At 31.2% G+C, this 20,163-nt stretch overlaps 1 protein-coding gene across 5 annotated transcripts in view; it reads left to right on the top strand.

Annotated features, from left to right (window-relative positions):
• LOC122520072 (GATA zinc finger domain-containing protein 8-like) overlaps positions 1-20,163 on the top strand; it is a 236,318-nt gene that overhangs the window by 133,217 nt on the left and 82,938 nt on the right. For all 5 annotated transcript variants that reach the window (XM_043640005.1, XM_043640013.1, XM_043640039.1 and 2 more), the window contains one exon: positions 10,567-10,697. The gene's annotated coding sequence lies outside the window, so the exon portion shown is untranslated. The remainder of the gene's footprint in view (positions 1-10,566; positions 10,698-20,163) is intronic.

Below are 20,163 nucleotides of genomic sequence, written 5' to 3' on the forward strand. Positions count from 1 at the left end.
TTGTATTTATATAGGAAAAAATGTGAATTTCTTTATGGGAGGACTATTGTGGTGTTCGTCGTAAATTTTGTAGCCTTATTGTTGTTGACATTCTCTCTCTCTCTTTCTCTTATAGATTCGTTTTTATGATAATCGGTAATGAACAAATGCAATAGTAAGTAACAAAGCTTTGGTTAGCAACTGTGACGCAGAAGGCGCGAAACGAGCGAAATCGAAAGAGCCAATTAAAAGTTTTACTCAAGTGAGAGAGTTAGAGAAAGAAAGAGAGTGAGACAAAAATAGAATAGGAGTATCGCAAAGCAGGCTTAAGAGCTCGATAAATAGGAACGATAGAATAGTAAGAGTAAAATATGGTGTCAACTAGTTTCTTCCACGTTTCTCACTGTTTACAGATTTAAAGATAAGACAGCGGATTATAATATAATATATTTTTGCTCATTTATTTCTATGCATTTAATGTCAAATTTTAATTTTTTTTCCCATAGATTTATATACGTAAACAAAAACCGTGTTCTTAACTATGAATTTGACTGTAATAGTTTATATCTTTTTTATTCATTTATTTATTTTTTCATATATTTAATCACAAGTCATACCATACAGAAATTTGATTTACGTACTCGCGGGAGGGGGGGGGAGTGTTGGAAAGTTTTGAACTTAACATAGTAACATTTCTACTCGCGCGGTCATTTTTTTTTTATTCAATCTCCAAACTTTTCAAATTAACCTATTGTGTGTGTGTGTGTGTATATATTTTTGTATAAAAATAAATTTAACCTAAATAAAAGTTTATACGTTTAATTAATTAATAACGTGGCACTTGTGTAATTTTTACTGGGATCGATACGTATCGTTGTTAGGAAAATTCATACGACATGAAAAAAATTATACATAATAAATAAAATGTTTAATAATCAATATCATTTTATTTGTCAAATTGGACTTTATTGTTCGATAATCATTAAACGTAATAGGAATGAATAAATAAACCTAGAAATATGAAATATCGAATTGATGAACGATTTATTTAATAATAATTATTATTGGTATGGATGATCGAATGTTTGTCAAATTCGGAAGACAATTTTTCGAACATTTAAAGTGAAAAAAATAAATATCTCGGAATAAATTGGCCAGGACGTATTTTTTAGACGTATCATTGTGAAATAGAGAAAAGCTTGTGAAAGCTCGGAAGTAAGATCGAAGCTAAAGCCTCGTTGTGGTAGTAGTAATGGCGTGTGTCATATGAAGTCGAGGAAGAAAAGGGCATATAGTGGAACGCGATGGCAAGGAAAAGTATTCTCATTGAAGCTCGGCTTTCTTCACTTGCTAAGCTTTTTCGTCGTCCTTTTAGTAGAACGAAAGCGTAGCAAGGATAATAGCAGTTGATATATTATATAAGCTGCTATTTATTGGGTCAATATTTTTTTTACATTTTCATCAAGTATTTATAAACAGAATAATCTTAAATAATATTAATAATTAGTATTATACAAAACTTCAAATATAAAAGGACTATTAATAAAAGTATGTAAAATAATGGTCTATTATTATACCGATTAATGCAAACATTTGTAATAAAAAGATACTCTTATAAAGTAACATAATTCATTAATATTAAATTAATCATATATTTTAAATAAATACTTAATCATCTAATTTTAATATTAATATCAAACCCTGTATGGAAATATTAATAATCCTTATGCAACTATATTTTCAGTTACTCTCTAATAGAAAATGTTTCAAAGTACTAATTAAATAACTAGAAATGTATTACATCAATGATCTCTCTCTCTCTCTCTCTCCATTTCTTTTTCTTTTTCTTGCACAAGGTACGAAGTTGGTACACATTGGGTGTGCAGAGTAAAGGGTTAAAGGGGTCTAAAAGGGGTGGTTGGGATGGATGAGTTTTAAGGGGGTTTGAGGTGGCTTGCTTAGCCGAAGGCAGGCACGCGGCGTTCATTGGCGCTTTGCCAACCAACGAAACAAAGCTCGAACTATGCAAAGCTCGCTAACTTCATCCACGTTTGGGTTAACCTAAACGAGCCGTTCTCCTCGAACGCCATCCTCGACGCCTTCGATGCTTTGGGGCTTTGCGACGCATATTCTGAACTCGTCGAGTATTTACACCAATCGTTTTCAACTGACATCAAATGTAATTCATCCCTTTCTTATATTTATTGTCGTATTATTTTCTTTGTTATTTTGTTGTTGTTACACTAATTATAAGTTCGAACAATTAATTAATAATTAATGATCGATTTTGTTTTACTTTCTTCGATACGAGAAATATCAAATTTATCGTTATATTAATTAGGTATTTGTTTTTATTAGTATTAAATAGAAAAAATGTGTGACAAGTTATATTAGTTAAATAATAAAGTATTACATTTTTATTTTTTTTTCCGAAGGGATAAAAGATAAGTAACTAATTGATTCAATTATAGCACAAATTTACCATCTTATTCAAATTATTAAATGAAATTATGACGAAATTTATCGTTTAACGAGATATAAATTAATCTTTTCTCCTTAAGATAAGGTTCACGATACTTGCTTAATATACTTTTATAATAATTTTTCCTATCTTCTTGTTTAATATTATATTATATATTTTTCAAGAGTATGAAATTAATTTTGTTTCCTTTCTGATGGCGTCACAGATTTATCGCGAATCAATCGATTAAATCGCACATACATAAAGTTAATTTTATTCCAGGAAAGTCTTGAAACTTAAAAGGAACGTGTTACTTCGAGAGAATCGATAAAAGCATTCGATTCGAGTCGTTTTCCAGACTCTACGAGCTCTTCCGTTACCACTTTACGTTCCCATAGAATTTTATCGAGAGACGTGAGAAGCTCTAATCGATAATTCCTTCGAAAATCGAAATGGTCGGTACGATTGGTATCGTTCGATCGTTACGATCACGTCATTTTTTGTTCTTAAATATTTTATTCGACGATATACGCGAGTACTATAATCGAGTGCATTCGCATCTATGCCAGAGATTTTGTTTTCATAGTATTTATTCACTTATCCTAGCTCTGCCACTTAACCACACATCTCCCCCTCCCATTATCCAACCCAATTCTCATTATTTTCTCTATTTTATTTATGTGACCATGACGAAATGAATTTTCATGTTGGGACCAAAACTATTTCTCAAGAAAATTTTTCAAAAATGTTTAACCTTCTACTCATATCTTGTACGTATGCTCACCTGTAATATTGTCAATTTTTAAACTTTAGAAAATTGTTTCCGACGTACGTACAATTGTACTCGTCCATGATAAAATACAGAAAGAAAGAGAGAGAGAGAGAGAAAGAGTAAAAGATAGTAGAGGATGTAATATCGTAGCTATTCGTACGTTTCAGAACTTAAAAAGTTTCGCTCTACTTTTCATACTGAGAAAGAAAGAGAGAGAGAGAGAGAGAGAGAAAGAAGAGAACGTTTAAAATAATACATGACCCCCCTTAAAAGTATATTTTCTCTTTTAGATCGCGCAATAACGTTTCCCGAGAAATTGTTTATAGAGTCTATTTTGCAGAGAGAAACCTTAGTGAGAGAAAAGATAGTAGGTTATAGTGAAAAATAAACTAGATACTGTACACAGAGAAGTAGTGGCACATAAAGAGAGAGAGAGAGAGAGAGAGAGAGAGAGAGAGAGAACGATGATTAGTAGATGGAATAAATATCGTCACACGAAGTAAAATTTCTTTGATATTACCTTTTTCTTTTTCTTATTTTCCTTCTCTTCCAAAGGTACGATTGTTATTGACCGCAAGTTCTCTCTCACCTCATTCACCACATATTCCCATATTATCCTTTCGAGCATGGCGAGTGCGTTAAATCCTTCCTGCATTAATTACGGTCACCGAAAGCTCTATCCAAGAGAAAAATACAGATATTTTATTCTCTCTCTCTCTCTCTCTCTCTCTCTTTCTTTTTCCTCTTTCTCTGTTTCCCTATCCTCTGCTCTAGTTAATCCTCTACGATGCATTATTATTTTTGATTAAGGATAAAAAACATTGTTCCGAGGACAAAAGTAAATGATTTATATTTACATATATTATTTTGTCAGGATAAAGAAATGTTAATTTTTATTATAAACAATTTTTATTTTCTTGGCTTATGAACTGTTCATTTTATAGGCATAAAATTAATATAATTTAACAAAGACTGATAATTTATTCGATCAACATTTGAAAACATTTTTAATTAATATGCTACCGTAAGGCAACTCTGTCTTAGCTATTTCAAATATTAACAATTTATATCATTCATTTATTTAATTAAATTCAAACTGAAAATACTTTTTAAAAGATTATTAGCAAATGTATTACTATATATTTCAGTTAACGTAACTTTAAAGTTATATAGGTATAACATACAAAAGCCAACAGATAATGACAGTAACAGTAACAAGAATACGTTCAAAAGTTTTCTAACAGCTAATTATTCCAGTTACCATTCGAGCTTTTCGTATCTCAAACGGGAAAAGTGTTCATATTTTCTCGAGCAGGTACGATTAACGTGAAAACTAAAACTTATAAAGCTTTCTCAAATTTTCAAATAGTTGATCATTAATTTTCTATGTCGAAGATTTCATTGGATGTTTTTATTATGTTAAATAAAGAGAGAGAGAGAGAGAGAGAGAGAGCTATAGAGATTTTTGATTCCACCGCACGAATACGATCCTCAAACATGAGCATAACCCATCCGCCAAACTAAAAGCAACCTCTTCGTTTTCCCCCCTTTCGTTTTCCTCCCTTCGTATTCCTTCAAGCTTGCTTCCCGGTTTTACTTGGTCCTATAACAATTTTCAACATGGCAGACGTAGCGTTAGATGCTCTCAAAGTAATTGCAGATGCGGTAAATGCTCTCGAGGCTAAATGGTTCGAAACCTTCCTAAAGGGAGAAAGAGAAAGAGAAATGTATTATACGCAGATTTCTCCAACATAGAGTCCTCTGGTGATCGTGATAACCTGATGATGAGGAAGATAAAGAATTCAATTAAAAATAAGAAATAAAACACGCGTGGGGTTGAGCCAATATAAAGTATGATACTTTTAGGGAAAAGTCTTGCGGCATAAAAATCCTGGTTGTTAATTCGGATACAAATTAATGACGTCTAACCAAAAATTGGACACGTGGCTCACATCTCGTTAAATAAAAAAATGATTTTCACCTCTCGCTTGTCTACAGAAGTGTAAAGATTGGTTACACACTTCGCTTATTTTACTTCTCGTCAGGTTTGTGGTAATATAAAGGGTAGTAGTACTTCTCTTTCATTGTCAGTTCTTTGTCGGTCCTTCGTTGGTTCTTGATTGTCTAAAATGCGTCGTCATAACCGTCCAGTGGAAGAATAGGATGGGTGTTTCTGTTAATGGGCCCGTCAGGGCGTACGTAGTGGGGATACGAGTGGTGGGGATATGAGTGATGGAGATACGATTGGTGGAAATACGTGTGGTTGGGGGTGTGAAAATTAGCGCTTCGAAACTTTTTAAAGAACTAAGGCGCGAACTTCTACAGGAGTAAGGTGCGCACTTCGAAAATGTGTTAATAATCTACGATCGTTTCCGATCGTACAAGAAAGAAAGAAATACAAAAAAAAAGATAAAAGTCACTCTCTCCAGCAGATGGGAAAATAATGCTCAGAGATCTGCCAAATAATATCTATTTTGATCTTCGATTTCTCTTTTTCGTACTTTCGTTACCCATTTTAAAAAAATGTCTACCTTTTTCTTAAGAGAACACTTTTATTTTTATCAATATGTTATTTTTCTTATCTATATACCTATGTATGTATACATAAGATGTGTCTAAAATCATCGTGATAAATGGGAACCAAAAATGTATTGATTTTTTTTTTTTGGAAACGTTGAACGATCATTTTTGATAAAAATTTTTGTTGTTTAACCAAAATCGAATTTCCAAAGCTTCCGGTCGTTTCACCGCAAAATCGAAAAGGAATGTAACAAGTAAAATGCCGGGGTATAACATAGATGCTGGAAGTGCACTATCATTTTGTCTGCATCGCGATGCACTTTCTTCAACGTGCCGATTCAACCATTCGATAAGCTCAGTCAGCAAAAATGCTTCGCTTTTGTTACTACGACGGGTTCAATCCTTAGACGAGAAGTGCATTCTCTCGCACTGTCTTATACGCGTTTCTATACTTGAAAGTATATATGTATTATATCTTTTACTCTATCTTGTACATATATGTACTGATTCCTACATACATATATATATGCAAACATATACAGCGTGTCCCATGTAACACTTTTCACAATTTTTCAAGTACTTGTGATAACCTGACAGAAAAGTATTTTAAACAAAAGTTGATCAATTTTCGATTGACTATACATTGCAATAAAAAAAAGTTCGATATATATATATATATCATACGATGTATATTTTACGAGTTATTTTGAAACTCACCCTGTATATATATATGTACATGTATGTATGAAAGAAAAGTTCAGTAGAAGACAATGTTATCGTTGATCAAATGTGTTCAAAATTTATAAATATTATGCACGTAAATTTAATAATTTATTTATTCAAAAAATATTTAATAAGAAAATACTATTACACGAATCGTTTTATTATCGTTTCAACGTTTTTTGATTCGTTTAGAAATTGAAAAGAAAAAAGAAGATAATGCTAGAAAAATTGCTTCGATTGATACGGAAAATAAATAAAAGAAAAAAATTGTATACGCGAATGGAACTATCAAAAAAAATGTATAAAGAGAAAGAAAATAAACATAGAAGAACACTATTACATGTAACATCCAGAAAAATTGCTTTGTTATATAGTTTTGTAAAAAAAAAAAATTATTTCTACAAAATATTGCGTTACGCGGAATATCGAGAATGGAAAATAATCGGTTATTCATTTCACGGTTTTATTTCTTTTTTTCTTTTTTCGAATTGATCGTCGTGCGTCAACAAAAAGGGCAGGAAATCATAAAAATATCTGGAAAAGAAAAATAATAGTTGGTTGGTGTCAAAGTTCTACTTAATCATTATATCGTACGAAGCTTTTTTCTTCTTCTTTCTCTCTCTCTCTTTCTCGTTTACATGGGAGAATAGAAAAGAACGTAAGAAAGAAAACAACGTTTCATACTATGATTTCAGTTTCGTAGGATCGCGTGCACCATCATTGTTATAACTTCGAGACAAAGTAAAAATGCTGCGTAATTTGCACGGCTGATTATGATCCAACCCAAGTTGCGAGTTCCATCTTTTTCTCTCTCCCTCTCTCTTCCTCACACACACATACACATACATAGATAAGGACATGGTTTCTCTTTCTCTTTCTGTCCCTCTTCTATTTATCTCTTTCTCTCTCTCTCTCTCTCTCACGTATTCTAGCTTCATTCTTCTTCATCTCTATTTCTCTCTGGTGAACCACCACGAGAATACAATGTGCACGTTATTACACGCATTAATACTCTTCCCTCTCGTTTCGCGTTACCTCTCATTTTCTCTTCTAGAAAATTATTGTATTATTTATTTTTTCATTTTCCTTACCTGTCTAAAATTTGAGGGGAGTCAAGGTAATTTGTAATATTTTGTTATACGGAGAATTACATATATACTACATATATATTACATATATAGAATTACATATATATATATATATATATATGTAAATACAACATAAAAACATTAATTTATATATATAATATGTAATAAAAATATAAAATATCATATATATATATATGTTTTTTTATGTTATTTCCGAGAAATTTTTATTCATTTAAAAATGTAAAAAAATATTTGTTCTTAAATGAAAAAATAAGAAATTATATAAAAATAATATTATAGAACAAAAAAAGGTTATAATTGATTTTTCGTATGTAAAGTTCGATTGTAACTTTATTCGAATTCTAGGTTCACCTTGAACACATAGCACGTCGAGTTTTCTCTTATTTTTCTTTTCTCGTAGCTTTTACATTAGACCGTAGGACAGTAGAGCCAAATTTTATGGCAGCTCGCAAGTAAAGAGCAATAAATTTACTTCTTGCCACCTCAATGCAGACTTTTCCTCTCGTCGCTTCGTATCCTACTACATGTTCGTGCTACCGTTACTGTGCACCTACATTACATTATCCGTCTCTTGTTCTTTTCGAGAGAGAAAGAGAGAAAGAGAGAGAGAATGACACGATAGTGAAGCTAAAAAAGAAGAAAGAAAAGAAAAGAAAATTCTGTCAAGTAATGTGAGTTACATTTAATTTTTTTTTTTTTAACATAGTTTCTTGTACATTTATATTTATTTATTAGATCGGCATATTTTAACAATTAGCATTATAAGTATTTTGTAAATATGAAGTAGTCAGTATATTTGAATTGTTCGGTAGAAATAATCTGTTTGTTTACTAAAGTTTCTTATAAATTTGATTTTTGTCATCATTAATATCGATTCATCTTATATTTAAATATTTTCGAATATTTTTTCTTAATATACTGATGATTTTTTGTAGATAATTACGTGTAATAATTATAAATAATATTTGATTATAAATACAACTGACTATTTATTTATAACATATATTTACAAATATTTCGAAGTATTTGAATCGATAAATATCAACTTATATTTTCTCTTCTTTTAATTATATGCGACAAATTTGTGATAATTCGATTAATATTTTAATTAGGTTAACTCGAACAATTTGTTTTTTCTTTTCCCATTCCTTTTTGTTTCGGTAATAAAGACATTAATTTGTTTTATTTTTATTTTTGTAGAATGAAAAAGGAAAAAAGAGAGAAAGAGAGAGAGAGAGAGAGAGTCAATCCCACAGAGCGAATTCTTTTTCTTAAAATATTTGTTTCGAGCTCAAAGCGGAAATAAAAGTGGAAAAGCTTAGAAGCTACGGATTTATAACTCCGACCTCTTCTAAATCCGGTAATGCGAATAGACCCTTGGCAAGCACGTAGACTCCCGAGGATTAACCGAGAATATTATTCACAAAAAAGTCACTTTCATTTGTTAGATACAACACATTGCTTGTATCTTTGGCTAAATGTTCTGACCTCTCAACCTTTGTTCTAGATTTGAAAAACTATAATCAATAATATATATATCAATCCTTTATATTTTTTATTATTCCATACGTAAAGTAGCTAAAAATTAAACGAATAATTTGAAAAATTTAATAATTGAGCTCACGATTAAACAATCGTAAACCTTCTCGAATGAATTTCTAATAATCAACGAAATTTTTAGCACATTTTCAACGATATCCCAATATCCATCTAAAATTATTATCAACAATATAAAAAGTGATGTTCTTATCGATAAAAAAAAAAGAAAGGAAAGAAAACTATGTTAGTTAAAAATTCTTACTGGCAAAAAAAATTTCAAAAGCACTACCGTTTCCATTACAAAAACCAATGTACTTTGATATGCGAGTTCAAAGCACGTGCAATTCCATTAGAAAATAGAAAAAGGGTAGAAAAAGAAAGAGAGAGAGAGAGAGAAGAAGAAGAAAACGAGTAAAGAAAGAAAAAGAAATAGAGAGAGAGAAAAAAGAAAGAAAAATAAGAAAGTAGAGAAAAGGTCGACACAGTATCAGGATAGGATCATTTTTGTAGAAACGAAAGATCGTTGAGAGTTCACGTTTCCTATCGATGTTACAACTGATACTGTATTGGATAGAAGGGGAATGATTCGGGTAGGGGTAAAAGAGGAGTACGGGGTAGGAAGAAAGGGTTCATACTAGCTGCACTAGCCGTGCTTGGCATCAGTAATGAAGGTAACTCTGATCTTGGCCGATGTAATTACAGGAAAATTGCTACCGCATTGTGAACCCACTACTGGCTCTTCGACAGACTCCTATACACTCATGCAAAACACACGTATATATATATATATAAAAGTAGTAGGTATATAGTCGGTGTATATACATCGAATACCCATGTAAGCGAAATATACCAACAAGCAAACTGAATTATCGTGGGAGTAATAATGGCGTTGTACCGATCTTCGATCGGTTTATACTCGTGGATAGAATGCCACACACGAGTGCTTCGAATCCTCCTATTGGATTTCTCTTTTCCTATTTCTATCTCTTTCTACTTTTTCTTTATTTCTCTCTTGTGTATATGTATATTTATGTGTGCGTGTACGTGTGTAAATATATATATATATATGTATATGTTCAGTCGTTTACTGGACCACCCCATTTCGACTGTGGCTGGACACGAAAACGGTTGTATCATGTTGTAACTACTACATTGATGTCGATAACGTCACCGTTAACTCAATTAATTTAGGATAATCCTAATCAGTAATTTTACTCGTCTCTTATTGGCAAACTCGTAATGTAGCTTACGTTTCCAATCGATTGAGATCCTATCGATACGATCAATTTATAAATCCTGTGCTTTTTTGTTTTTTTCGTTAGAAGAAGAGATATTCTACTTGGAAGCAAATTGTTCTCGTCCTTTGGTTATATTTTTTTTTGTTTTGTAAGTTTATTAAAAAGAAACTATATTGATACATCTCTGCGAGATTATTTATTTGATTATTATTTTCTTATTTTCAGATCGATGAAACTCTCGTGTTAAAAGGAAAACTCGTGGATGCCAGGATACGAACGAGATTTTATCTGATCGACGATGAAGAATGTGACGAATCCTGCCAGGATTTTTCTACTACGAGTAAGAAGGTGTTAAGGTAATGAAGAAAAAAAAGAAAGAAATACTCTCTCTTACAATTAATCTTTATTTATTGTTTTTTTATACTTAAAGATAGATCGAAAGCTCCTACGTTGTTTAGTTTTACAAATTAAAGAATGAAGAATAATAAAAAGAAGAATTTCTTAATAAGAAAAAAGAAATTAAATTATAAATAAAATTATCGCGAAGATCTTGTGTAGGAAAAAAAAAATATAAAAGTATTGCTATTAGTTATGGGAGTGAGACGATGGGAATAGAATATTTACGAGAAACGGTTGAATTGAAGATTTAATCCAGAACTCGTCACCTTTCAAATTTCTCGAACTTCGTGTCCAAGTTCGTTAAGTAGTCTCCAAAGTTTCAGGGACCAATGAGAAAGAGAAAGAGATAATAGGTATATAGAAAACGAGATAAAGATAGATAGATAGAGATAAGGATAGAAAGACAAGCAGATCCAGGTTCGATTCCGTACGACTCTGAATTTTTCCAATCTTCTCGAGGGATTAAACCTTCTTATGGAACATGATTCACCTGGCGCAATGGCGATCTTGTTCACCAAGACTGGATAAAAAGAAATGAAGAAGAAGAAGAATAAGAAGAAGAAAAATATCCAAAGCTAAGGCGGATTAAACGAACGACCAAGTAATACTAACACTCGAAGAATGTGAAAGATAGGTTATAGAAAAAAATCCGATTGATTAATTGGGAAGGATAAATTTATTTCGGTAAACGTAACAGCTAATTTAGACAGATAAAATACAAAATGAAACAATACTTCTCGTTGGATATTATAAATTCTATACTAATATAAACGAATTATTTGATATTAAACAACGTATTAAACGAAATTCGACAGAAAAGGGGGAATTAAATTTATTCAATCAGAAAATGAATAATTCAAATTAGATTGTAATTGGATAACAATGATATTCGGATAATTAAAATATGGAAGAAATAAAAAGAAAGAAAAGTAAAATTAAGTAATCATCGAAATGAATCTGTAACGAGTAATACATTTTTTTTATATGATAGAAGAAAAAACAAAAACAAAAAAAAAACACAACACAGTTTCTGTCTCTAGTCCGTACAAAGTAAATAATATAAATTTATTAAAATAGTAATAATATGTTCAGAAATGTAATATCAATTAAACGAAATAAGAGGATTTATCGTTTTTATTTAGCAAACATAGAGACCAAAATTCGATAGGAAAGAATTAAAAGTACGGGATAAAGGAAGGAAAAGAAATATATCATCCAAATGGATCTAGGACGAGTAGTATATCTGGATATGAAGAACGGTGATTGTCTAGCCTGAAGGCAGCAAGTAGAGAGTTTGCTGAAAAGCTCAGTGTCTCAGCCCCCACCCCCCTACCTCCCTCCCCCACTTCTTCTTCTTCTTCTTCTTCTTCTTCCACTTCTACTTCTTCTTCTATTTCTTGTCTCTATCTCTACTTACTTACAGTATTTTTTCCCTTCCTTCGTTTTCCTCGAGAACAGCAACGTCGTGGAACGCCCTTTAATTTCCGCCAGAATACTCTTTTAGAAGGATCATTATTTTGTGTCCAGATTTCGAGGTCTTTTAGATCGGGAAAAGGTTATTCGTGACGTATTAATCGTTCAATACCGGAAGAACGATATTAGTTTTTCGGAGATGATTAATTTTGTTCTTTTCTCGTTTCTTTTTTCGTAAAATTTTCTCCAAGGTTTCTTTTCAAAAGTCAATCGCAAAAAGAAATTTTCCTTTTTCGCGTATTTTTTTTTCTTTTTTTTTTAAATCGCACAATTATTTTTAACGTCAATGCAGTTGAAAGTTGTATGAACGAACGAAATTATTTTCGGAGTTTGTCTTCTTTTTTTTTTCCCTAGTAATTTGTATTATCGCGAATGAATAATCGTATTTATACGTAAAATTTATATGAAAAATTTATTTCAATTTTATCAATATGATCCTATAAAACGTTTCCGACTCGTTCCTTTCATTCGAAATTATCTCTGAACGTGGATAAATCTTTCGAACGAATTGTCTCGAAATGGATTTCGTTTATTTTGTTTATTTGTCTTTTTTCTTTTCTTTTTTTTTTCCTTCTTCAAATGATTTTCTCAAAATTTCTTTCTTCATCTTTCTCTCGTTCGTTGGGAAAACTGAGCTATATAACAAACAACTTTATTCGCGTGCCATGAAAATAGCTATGAACTTTCTCGTTTCCGTGTTCTTCTTAGTGCTCGGATTTCTGTTATTTTACGAGAGTTTCCTCTCTCGTGCAAGCGGAACCCCCGTAATTATCCTAATAACGCTAAATCTCGTAAACTGAATTAAACTGCTTAAGATATTCACGATTAAATCGTTTCGATCCACCCTCGACCACGATTTATCCTTTAATTGCAATTCACCGAATGATTCTCGAATAAATGTTACATTTCAACAAGATTTTAATTAGAAATCCTTCCAATCAAATTGTTCGAATTTTATCAAACCCCTTCCCCAATAAAAATTTATTCGTAGATAACAAAAATATTTAAATTGTTAACATAATTACGTTACATCCTGTGACGTGAGATTAATTTTTAATCAAATTGTGAAGCCTTTATCAGGGAGTGACTTAAAGAATTGTGAATGTGTATTGGTGAGTGATGAAATTTGAATGTGTGACAACTTGAGAAGAGGTAGGAGGGTATTTACAATACGAAATTGATTCAAATTCTATTACAGTATTTATTGTAGCTTGTAGAGGGGTAGGCCTCTGTCACAACTTTGATCAGCAATGATAAAATAATACTATTCACACGGGTTATAACTAATTTTATTAGTATTAAAAATATATTTTTTTTTTCGGTATCACTTTAATTATCTTTCCTTTCTCTCTCTCTCTCTCTCTCTCTCTTTATTTCTTAAAATTTTTACAGAATTAATGTAGATTAAGCGTACAGAGACCAATGCTTGTCATTCCACGAGACACTCGTACGAAATTGCATTTCTTTTCTTTCCCGTGTCTCCTCTTTCTGCATTTTCGCAGAGCAGAGGAAATCTCCTTCTTTGGTAGAGGACGATAGCAACGGGGAACACATCGTTAGCCGGAAATTACAACGAGCCTTTTCCCCTTCAGCTCGGTTTTCCAAGAGAACTTTTCGTGCTTCTCTTCGTTGGTAGCTTAAAAAATAAAAGTAAAAAAGAAAAAACGAAAAAAAAAAAATCAAACCTCCAAAAAAGAAAGAAAATGAAAATAAAAGAAAAGAAAAGAAACGAAAGTTCGTGGCCTGAAAAATAAAATGAGAGAGAGAGAGAGAGAGTAGACTGGTGCTAATTGTCGAAAGAAAATAAGAAGAAAAAAGGAAGCTTGTACATTTGTAATCCTTGACTATTTCTAAAAAGAAAAAGAAAGATATAGAGAAAGAAAGAAAAAAAATAGTTGATGAATTGCCAAAAGAGATACGTCGACGGTGTATTGAAGTGTCAGTTTTATTAAAGAAAAATAAAATAAAAAATACGTACGTTGATTTCCCAGGTTGATATTTCATTCTTTAATTAAGTATCAACTACCAGCGGTACATAGTTGCTTTGGCAAAAGAAGATAGACACTAGACACGAATATCTATGTATTGATACGACGTACACATTCACATACAATATATTTACACACACATACACACATATATATATATAAAATACATAACGGAAAAGGAGAAAAAGTAGTATAAAGTGGCGCATGATCTCGTTTCGATCAAACGTCACCAGCGTGAAAAGGTGAAAGAAATAAGTGTAAAATAACTAGAAGAGTAAAATAGAGAGCCAGAAAAAGAGAGAGAGAGAGAAGTAGAGAGGATAGAAAAAAGTGAAACGAAAGAGCAATGGGTGATGAGAGAGAGGTGATGAGAGAGGAGTATAAAAGTTTTTCCGTTGACGTTTCGCGACGAAATTGACGTCCTCTACTTCGAAGAAGAAGAAGAAGAAGAAGAAGAAAAAGAAAAGGAAAAAAAAGTTTGTCTTACCGTTCGATTGGTGAGTGTAAAGGCTCAATATAGTGATAGTTAGTAATAGTAGTGGTAATAGTAATAATAGTAGTAGTTGTTGTTGTTGTTGTTGTGGTAGTAATGGTGGTATACAGTAAAAAGTTGTCGTGTATATTGGAAAGGGATGAAAACTCCTTTCTCTCTTCGTCGAGACGAGAAGTAATTCGAGTGGTTCGAACCTTCAAAAGAAAGAGAAAGAGACAGAGATAGAGAGAGAGAGAAAGTTATGTCATAACATCGGTGGTGGTGGTGGTGGTGGTGATGCGTGGTAGTGGTAGGGTATCATTTTTTATGCATCTTCGATGACAGCCATAAACTCGTCAGAAGCGAATCCTGAAAAAGAAAGTTGAAGAGTTTTCTAAGATATAAAAGAAGTTTTTCTATCGAAGTATCCTCAAACATTCCTCTTACTGTTCTATCTTTCCTTCCTTCCTTCCTTCCTTCCTTCCTTCCTTCCTTACTTTACTTTACTTTACTTTACTTTACTTTATTTCTCTTTTTGTTCTATCTTTTTCTATCTTTTTCTCAATCGTCAAATATAACGATATTTTATCGACACATCAAAACCTGTTTACGCTACCCATCACAACTATTGCTATTACTGCTATTAGTAATATTACCCTACTATAACTTTTTCACTTGAATGTTAGTTTCAACTTTTACATCGTAGGGAATAATTAAAATTGTAACTTATAGTACGATTTAAAATACAGTAAGAAGTACATCGCAAAATAATTAGAACGATTTTATAAGAGAAAATGTCGTTCATTTAAATTCATTTTTTTCCCATTTTAATATTGATAGAAATGAAGAAAATGGTATGACTAGTTTCTAAGTAGTACAAGTCAAGCATTCTTACGTAGTCAGGCATACTTTACGTTAGAATTGTTAAATATTATATTCATGAATTATTATTATAATAATTATGTTCTTTATAATAGGAAAATTGTTTTCACTATTTTGTTACGATTATTATTAATTATTAATTGAAATAATTGAAGGTACAGTGATTATAGAACGTACAACTTATGCGAATGCAATGTCAATCGCATGATTCATAATGCCATTATTCATGCACTTTGTTCTTTTAAAGAGTTCTCTTTTTCTTCTTTTTTTTTTTATTTTCTTTTCTTATTCCACTTTGGCTGCCCTTTCCAATGCGAAACTTATTCCTCTGAGAGAAGAAGAGAGAAGAAAGGAAAAAAGTTTCTTTACCGAACTATCGTTTATGATCTAGCGTTACCAAAAGAAATTCCATACTACAATACGATTCTTCTTTTCTTTCATCCTTTCTCTCTCTCTCTCTCTTTTTCTCTATCTCGTTTTTCATTTTGTTTTTTACTTTCCTAGAAATCTTCTCTTCCTTACAAAAAAGAAACTTCCTGTTTATTATTTTTTACTCTTCTTGTAAAAGGAATTATTTTATATTAAAGTCAGTAAATGTTTTCTATTTACTCATTTTACATTTTTTCACAAATAATGTTTTTTACCTTTGTTTTTAGAGATCAACGTTGTAATATACTTGAGCGTGATTTAAAGAAGTTTTAAACATCAACGATAATAGTAACTTTTTCTTTTTACAAATATATGTTAGTTTGACTTAAATTAATTATTTCTATGTTAAACTTTTTAAATCATTCTCATACGTATTTTCTCAAAATTTTATCAAAGATACTCTAATTATTACATCAAAATGACAGGATCATTTAATATATTCATCGTTTGTAATTTGTTCTTTTATTTACCTTTTAGATTTTTTATTAAACAATTTTCTATTTTGTCTATTTTCTTCGTTCATCCATTCAGAAAAGTACGCTGTAATAAATATATAAAATTCTTCAAATTAATCGAAGAAAATGGATACTCTTAAACAATTGAAAGCATTTATTTAATTAGAGAAAACTTATTAAGTTATCTCGAAAAAGGGTTCATGTTTCCTGCTGCCTTTCTTAGTTCATTGTACGACCTGTTGCTGATATTAAATACTATCTGCTATTACACCTTTAAGTCAAAGTACCTTTAATGTAACACTCTTCACTTAACTTCTCTTCCCTTCTTTTTTTATTTTATTTTTCTTATTCTTTTACTTTCTCCATCATCCAACCATTTTACTTAGATAACGTTTTCCCCATTTTCAAGAAAAGTATAACCCTTTGTACCCTTTTCTCTGTCACGTAGAAATTCTATTTCGTTTTTCTCTCTTCCTCATTTCTACACTCACTTTTCTTTCCCCTACATTCTCTTCCTCTACTTCCTCCCTTCTTCTTTTAACTATTTATCTTTCTCATTATACTTTGAGATTTTTCTTTTTTATCGTTTTTATTTAATTTCACTTTAAAACCGTACTCCAACGATTCGAGTACTTTTCATCTCAAATCCAACGTTTATTTAATTCGAATTTTCTCATTCAAAGCAGAATTTTTTATTTCTCAATCATTTGCCATTAAACTAAATTCATTGAACCTTTTACCGAACAAATTTTGTTCATTACATTTGTATAAATATTTTTTTTCAATTATATTTCAATCAATATTTTAATACTGATTGTGAGTATTTAATAAAAAAGGAAAAAAAAAGAAAGAGAAAAAGAATAGATAATGAAAAATAAGTATATCTATTAAATAATAAAATATCTACATTTTAAAATAAATATTATAATCTAACAAACACACACACACACACACATACACACACACATTGATACAAGGTAAACTGTAAATAAAAAATTCGTTTTTATCGTAGCAGCAGCAATAGCATCGTAGAAAAATGTAAATATCCAAAACATTTTCGTATATGACGTTTGTCTACGTAACATATTTCCACAAATACAAAATTACAAATATACACATATACAGGACAGAAATAAAAACAAACACTTTCAGTACGTAGTTGAACTTTCCTGAAGCGGTGTTGCTATCAAAATGAAATACGTATTAGCATTTAACTGTGGAAAGATGATACTTTTTTCCTATTCCAAAGAGAAAAATAACTAAAGAGAAAGGAAGAAAAAAGAAAAAAGAAAGAAAACAAATAGAAAGAGGAAGAAGTACACATATGATCGTACCTGCACATATATACAAATACAACACATGTGTATATAAGAATGCTCTACTATATCATCATACAAAAAACTCTCATACACGTGTATTCATACATACATATACAAGTATATAAATAAATATATATGTAAGTACACATACATAGATACATAAGTGCATACATACAAATACACATATATACATGTGAGTATATACTTAGATATATAGGATAGTAAAGGTATATAATGTAGGATCTCTATATTGCGCCAGTTTCGCATACAATGGGACGAAAAAACTCGGGCAACTTCCGGTGCATCACGCTGACAATAAATGGAGTCGGAAGCAATCTTCATTTTTGCAATGCGCACGTCTGCCTCGACGACAAAAGCGATATTGCACGGTGCTATTTATAACGGGTGCTTCGTTCGTTCGTTCGTTCATTCGTTCGTTCATTCGTTCGTTTTATTATACGCGTATTTGAGCACGCTTGTGCGCGTGAAAGATAAAGAGCCATGCGTGTGAAAGAAAGACAGAGAGAGAGAGAGGGAGGAATAAATACACCGATAAGAGAGCTAGTGTGTCGTGTATGTGTGAGAGAGAGAGAGAGAGAGTGAGGAAGGGAGATAAGTGTTATCCTATTTTCTAATTATAGTCAATCAATAGAGTTTGACGCGTTTACAAACATCGCAACAGATTTTTTTTCTCGCAATATATTCTCCTATACTCTTCACTTTCTCTATATCATCAATTTTCTTTTTTTTTTTTATTTATTATTATCTATTACATTTTTTCTTTTTCTTTTGGTTTCATTTATTCGTTTTTGCTTTTTTTTTTTTTTTTTCTTTTTTTCTTTCGGTTATAACTCCAACGTACGATCACTCTCCATTATAAGCGGTTTTTTGTATTTTTATTTTTCCTTCTTTTTCTTTCTATTTTTATTATTATTATTATTTATTTATTTTCTTTTTTTTTATCGTGTAATCGTCCGCGTTCAAATCTGTACATATATGTATATATATATATTTATTTATTTTTAGGCTATATAGGAAGATTCTGGTAAACCGAGGTAGAAATAGAATTTTCCTCTAAAATCGTGTACGGTTCAATTGTACTCTCGTGGTTGAATATTTATTCAGTAATTTATTGCTCGCTCTCGAGCTCGTAAAAATATTTTTTTTTTAAAGTGGCTCATGGTAGGTGTACGGACGCATTTATTAATATTTATAACCGAGTTACCCTTATTTTTCTACATTTTTGTATATCAAATTGCATTAAATCTTCCATCGCCTATTGTTTTCGAATTTGTTTATCGTGATATTATTTATGTGTTCATTTATTCCTAGAATTTTATTCAATCTCTTTATCTATCATATTTTTCAATGAAACGAGATTTTTATTGTCAATTCCTTTTATTTAAAAAAATAGAAAAAAATGAAAAACCATTTAATTGTTATCACAAACGAAAATCATTTCACCTATTATTTTCGTATAATGAAAATTTTCGTTACACGTTTTCTTTGAAAAGAAAAATATTTCTCGGTACGATTCTCGTAAAAATTCATATTTTCCAATGAAATAAAACGCAAGCAATGTGCTATGCGAAATAGTTGCGATAAATTTATTTAAATAAAAAAAAATAAAAAAAAAAATAAAGAAAAAAAAAGGGAAATTATAATATATAACCGTGACCGCGAAGAAAATCGATACATAATCCTTTTGTGTCGCAACTACAAAAGATTTTCTTCGCGCGTTTTTCTTTCGCGGAGAGAAAAGTTCTTTCGCAAAGAAAAAAAAAAGAAAAGAAAAAGAGCAAAAAAAAAAGAGATAGCAAAATAAAGGTGGGGTAGAGAAGGAGAATGAGAAGGAAACAGTAGGAACGGGGGAGGGGCAATGGGGTGGAGTAGAATCGAAAGGGGCAAACCAAGCGATGTGATTCGTCCATTGAACCGTGCCAACGAGATTTATCCCGAGCCGATAATTTATACAGTGTAAGGTTAGCGCGTTAGGAGCCATGGAAAAATGCCAATTGCGATAATTCAAACGTCTACGAAGAATGGACCGTATGTATGTGTCCTCTTCGTATGCATGTGTGTGAGTGTGTGTACATATGTGTGCGTCTACGAGAGAAAGGAGAAATGACCCGACAAAGGTTTTCACGACAACGTGAGAAGTTTTAGTAGGTTAATTCTAGCAAAAGGGGGCGGAGGGGGGATGGGGGAACCAAAAAAAAGTAAATAAATAAAATAACAACACGAAGGAAAAAAAAACACACGTACAGATAGCGTTTAATTCAATTCGATCGATAACGTTTCTCGAAAACAAGGCAGCCGATAATTAACGTGAAACTCTCGATATTTCGATATAGAACGCAAAGTAAAGGTAAACGGTGATACTCTCATTCGTGAATAATTCAATA

This window comes from Polistes fuscatus, unplaced genomic scaffold, assembly GCF_010416935.1.
Source record: "Polistes fuscatus isolate 324 unplaced genomic scaffold, CU_Pfus_HIC Scaffold1, whole genome shotgun sequence".
Classification (NCBI taxonomy): Eukaryota; Metazoa; Arthropoda; class Insecta; order Hymenoptera; family Vespidae; genus Polistes; species Polistes fuscatus.